This window comes from Stomoxys calcitrans, chromosome 4 (assembly GCF_963082655.1).
Source record: "Stomoxys calcitrans chromosome 4, idStoCalc2.1, whole genome shotgun sequence".
In the NCBI taxonomy this organism is placed as follows: Eukaryota; Metazoa; Arthropoda; class Insecta; order Diptera; family Muscidae; genus Stomoxys; species Stomoxys calcitrans.
Genome location: NC_081555.1, coordinates 14,718,586 through 14,724,481, shown reverse-complemented (window position 1 = coordinate 14,724,481; position 5,896 = coordinate 14,718,586).

Here is a 5,896-nt window from a genome sequence, read left to right as displayed (position 1 = left end):
TCGTCTGTCTGTCCGCCCGTCTGTCTGCTCATCTGTCTGTCTGTCTCTACGTCTGACTGTCCGCCCGTCTGTCCATATATCTGCCCATATGTTTGTCCACCTGTCTGTCCGTCTGTCTGATCAACTGTCCATCCGTCCGTCTGCCTGTCCACCGGTCTGTCTACTCATCTGTCTGCCCGTCTGTTGGTCCGTCCACCTACCTGTCCGTCCCTTCGTCTGTCCATCCGTCCGTCCGTCTATCTATCTGCCCGTCTGCTGCCTGTCCGCCTCTCTGTCTGTCTGCTCGTCTATCTGTGTGTTCATCTGTCTGTCTGTCCATATGGCTGTTCACCAGTCTGTCCGTCTGTTTGTTCGTTCGTTTGTCTGTCTGTCCGTCTGTATATATGTTTGTCCATCCGTTTTTCTGTTCATCTCTCTGTTTGTCTGTCCGTCTGCCTGTCCATCGCTCTGTCTACTCATCTGTCTGCCCGTCTGTTGGTCCGTCCATCTACCTGTCCGTCCCTTCGTCTGTCCATCCGTCCGTCCGTCTATCTATCTGCCCGTCTGCTGCCTGTCCGCCTCTCTGTCTGTCTGCTCGTCTATCTGTCTGTTCAACTGTCTGTCCGTCTGTTTGTTCGTTCGTTCGTCTGCCTGTCCGTCTGTCTGTCTGTCCGTCCCTTCGTCTGTCCATCCGTCCGTCCGTCTATCTATCTGCCCGTCTGCTGCCTGTCCGCCTCTCTGTCTGTCTGCTCGTCTATCTGTGTGTTCATCTGTCTGTCTGTCCATATGGCTGTTCACCAGTCTGTCCGTCTGTTTGTTCGTTCGTTTGTCTGTCTGTCCGTCTGTATATATGTTTGTCCATCCGTTTTTCTGTTCATCTCTCTGTTTGTCTGTCCGTCTGCCTGTCCATCGCTCTGTCTACTCATCTGTCTGCCCGTCTGTTGGTCCGTCCATCTACCTGTCCGTCCCTTCGTCTGTCCATCCGTCCGTCCGTCTATCTATCTGCCCGTCTGCTGCCTGTCCGCCTCTCTGTCTGTCTGCTCGTCTATCTGTCTGTTCAACTGTCTGTCCGTCTGTTTGTTCGTTCGTTTGTCTGCCTGTCCGTCTGTCTGTCTGTCCGTCCCTTCGTCTGTCCATCCGTCCGTCCGTCTATCTATCTGCCCGTCTGCTGCCTGTCCGCCTCTCTGTCTGTCTGCTCGTCTATCTGTGTGTTCATCTGTCTGTCTGTCCATATGGCTGTTCACCAGTCTGTCCGTCTGTTTGTCCGTCCGTCTGTCTGTCTGTCCGTCTGTCTGCCTGTCGGTTTGTCTGTCTGTCTATCTCTCGGTCTGTCTGTCCGTCTGTCTGTCGGTTTGTCTCTCTGTCTATTTATCTGTCCGCCCGTCTCATCTGTCTATCCGTCTGTCCACCTGTTTGTCTGCCTGTTAGTCCATCCATCCATCTGTCCGTCTGTCTGTCCATCTGTCCGTGCGGCCGTCTATCTGTCTGTCTGTCGGTCCGTCTCTCTGTCCGACTGTCTGTCTGTCCGTCCTTCAGTTTTTCCGACTGTTGAAATTGCGCTACAGACTTCAAGAATGGCGATATTGAGCTGAAACTCTGCACAGATTTCTTTTTATGTTCATTGGCACGGTAAAATCGGAGATGTGCTATATTGGGCCTTATTTTTAAAGACCGATCTCCCGATTAAACGTAAAAATAAAAACAAATTTTTTGGTCTGATTTTCAAAAATTGAACACAGGAGTTCTGTTATGATCCGCGCTGGATATGGTCTATATTGGTCTTCATTGGATATAGTTGCCATTCATACTGATGTCCCGATGTAAGGTCTTGGGGGACTTCGACGCTGAGTATGGTTTAGATCGGACCTTATGTTGAGTTGGCCTCTATATACATACCAATCTGGCGATTTTTGGTCCTTAGGACATAAAAGCAGGGAGTTTAATGCATTTTTACTTACTTTGATTTTTTTTCCTAATTTTTCATTTTTAATTCTTCAAGCTTTGATATTTCCTCAACCATGCCAATTTGAAACATGTGTAGCCTAGTTATCAAAAATACCCTCAATTCTCTTTCCCAGAAACTTTGTAAAATTGTTAACAGTCAAAGCAAATTGGTCACGCACAAAACACTTATCAAGCGTTAACTTTGCCTCCCCTACCTAATGGGTTTCAGTTTTGCAATGAAAAAAAAAAAACATAATCTAAGAACCTGTTTGTTTTTCTCAAATAATTACAAACTGAAAATGCGAACATAAGTTGCCGCTTTGTAGAGATAGGCAAAAAATTTCCTTTGATTTTTCACAAACTCTGTTGTAGGTTGCAAGTTGGTTGAAACTCAACTCAAATAGACAAAGTTAAGTGGTTGCCACAGCATTTTTGTCTCATAACCATGTCCATATATGATGCCAAAGAAGACCAACTGTCAGCCAGACAGACAGACAGACAATCAACCAATGGAAATTAATTCATGTTGTTATTTTTGGTTTTTTATAAATATAGTTCACCCAGTTTCAAGCCACAGCAAGTCGTTATGCATCCATATAAGCGAGTGATACAGGTTTCGTTTTTTTTTCTCAGATGTAGTCCACAGTACTGGTGTTGAATTTTTGCCAGGTTTTTGCACAAATTTCCCATTAACCGCAGACTGGCGGTTGCTCACCGGCGGTCTTATATGTTGGGTGGTTTTAAAGTTTTTTGCTTTTAGATTTTCCTTTGCTACGATAAAAATAAAATCATATGAAAACAGGATTTGAAACACCCGACTATACACTGATGTGATGACTGTCATCATCAATATTGGCTTTTCAAGAAAATAATTAAAGGCATTAAAATCATAAATAAGTCTTTATTATAGAGATTAAAAATTCTTAGTGAAATGTGGTGTCATTGTGGAGTATGTTCATACCAGGAAGGTGTATCCAATATCAACGAATAGTTAGAAGCAAGAAAACTTTCACTTTTGCAGAGGAAATACAAAGTTTGGAAAATGAAATACGTTAAAAAATTTGGGAGAAAAAAACTAAAATTTTTTCGAAAAAAACAATAAAATCATACACTCAGAGAAAGTTGTTAGTAAAAACAGCAAATATGTTTGATGTAACAGCAGAAAGACTGCTGAAAATGAAGTAGCTCAAAAATGTCACAAATATTTCAAAAAAATTTTATTTTATCTTATTAAAAATTTTGGAAGCATATAAGCTGAACTATTTTCTATAATCTACTAATTCTTAAATGAATTTAAATAACAGCAGACAAAATGTTATGTTTGTAAACAAAAACTTTAGCCCAAAAATTAGCAATTTTTTTATTAATATACGACAAGTGCTTCAATTTTCAAATCTTTAGAAGTTAAAAAATTCTGTATGGATGGATTAAAAGTTAACATTTTTAGTCTAATATTAGCAGAGAGTGTTTGCTGACATCAGCAGACTAATTTCTCTGGGTGTAGTAGTCGATGAAAGAGGAATTGCGAGAAATAAGGGAAGACACGATGTTGGAATTTTGAAAATTCCCAAAAAGGGGGTTGGAACATTTCATAAAAATATTATTTTTTTAAGAAAATAAGCCGTCTGTCTGTCTGCCTATTTTGCCTATCTGTCTGTCCATACATCTATCAGAACACTATATGCAAATTTCATCCAAATCGGACACAAACAGCGGCTTGTAAGGATTCAAGAAGTCAGGCACGGGAGATCGGTTTATATGGGAGCTATATCATGTTCTAGACCGATTTGGACCATACTTAGTGCAGTTGTTGGGAGTCATAACAGAACATCCAAATCGGATGGAAACTGAGGCCAAATCTGACAAAAGTTGCGGCTTTTAGGGGCTGAAGAAGTCAAATCGGGAGATCGGTTTTTATGGGAGCTATATCAGGTTATAGGCCGATTTAGACCGTACTCGGCATAGTTTTTGGAAATCATAGCAGAATACTATGTACAAAATTTCAGCCAAATGGGATGAAAACTGAGGCTTCTAGAGCCGCAAGAAGTCAAATTGGGAGATCGGTTTATATGGGAGCTATATCAGTTTATAGACCGATTTCGATCGTATTTAACACCAGAATGTATATATATTCTTGATAGCCTCGACATTCTGAGTCGATATAGCCATGTCCGTCCGTCTGTCAGTCTGTCAGTCCGTCCGTCCGTTGAAAACACGGTAGCGATCGATCGTTATGCTAGCCGTTTGATATTTTGCACAGGTACTAATTATTTATGTAGGTTGTTGAGGATTGCAAATGAGCCATATCGGTTCAGATTTCGTTATAGCCCTCACATATATCTTTCATCCGATTTGGCCTTTTAAGGCTATAGAAGCTACAATTTTGGTACGATCTTTACAAAATTTTGCACGAGGTGCTTTATTTGATGTCAACATATGTGTGAAAAATTTTGTCAAAATCGGTTCAAATTTAGATATAGCTCCCATATATATATTTCATCCGATATGGTCTTTTAAGGCTATAGAAGCTAAATTTTTAGTCTGATCTTTACAAAATTTTGCACGAGGTGCTTTATTTGATGTCTACATATGTGTGCAAAATTTCGTCAAAATCGGATCAGATTTAGGTATAGCTCCCATATATATCTTTCGTCCGATATGGCCTTTTAAGGCTGTAGAAGCAACAATTTTGGTCCGGTCTTTACAAAATTAAGCGCGAAGTGTTCTATTAGACGTCTACATATGTGTGCAAAATTTCATTAAAATCGGATCAGATTAAGGTATAGCTCCCATATATTTCTTTCATCCGATATGGCCTTTTAAGGCTGTAGAAGCCACAATTTTGGTCCGATCTTTACAAAATTGGGCAGGAGGTGTTTTATTTGGCGTCATAAAATGTGTGCAAAATTTTGTCAAAATCGGTTCAGATTTAGATATAGCTCCCATATATATATTTCTTCCGATATGGCCTTTTAAAGCTATAGAAGCTACAATTTTGGTCCGATCTTTACAAAATTTTGCACGAGGTGCTTTATTTGATGTCTTCATATGTGTGCAAAATTTCGTCAAAATCGGATGAGATTTAGGTATAGCTCCCATATATATCTTTCATCCGATATGGCCTTTTAAGGCTGTATAAGCCACAATTTTGGTCGGATCTTTACAAAATTAGGCACTAGGTGCTTTATTTGATGTCTACATATGTGTGCAAAATTTCGTCAAAATCGGATCAGATTTAGGTATAGCTCCCATATATATATTTCATCCGATATGGCCTTTTAAGGCTGTAGAAGCCACAATTTTTGTCCGATCTTTAAAAAATTAAGCAGGAGGTGTTTTATTTCACGTCTACATATGTGTGCAAAATTTCATGAAAATCGGATCAGATTTAGGTATAGCTCCCATATATATATTTCATCCGATATGGCCTTTTAAGGCTGTAGAAGCCACAATTTTGGTCCGATCTTTACAAAATTAAGCACCAGGTGTTTTATTTGACGTCTACATATGTGTGCGAAATTTCATGAAAATCGGTTCAGATTTAGGTATAGCTCCCATATATATCTTTCTTCCGATATGGCCTTTTAAGGCTGTATAAGCCACAATTTTGGTCGGATCTTTACAAAATTAACCACAATGTTGGTCCGATCTTTACAAAATTTTGCACGAGGTGCTTTATTTGATGTCTACATATATGTGCAAATTTCGTCAAAATCGGATCAGATATTGATATAGCTCCCATATATATCTTTCATCCGATATGGCCTTTTAAGGCTGTAGAAGCCACAATTTTGGTCCGGTCTTTACAAAATTAAGCACGAGGTGTTCTATTTGACGTCTACATATGTGTACAAAATTTCGTCAAAATCGGTCCAGATTTAGATATAGCTCCCATATAAGTCTTTTATCCGATATGTGTCTGCTTTGTTGCATGTGTGTCATTTTACAAGTTGCTGATACCAAATCCACACGC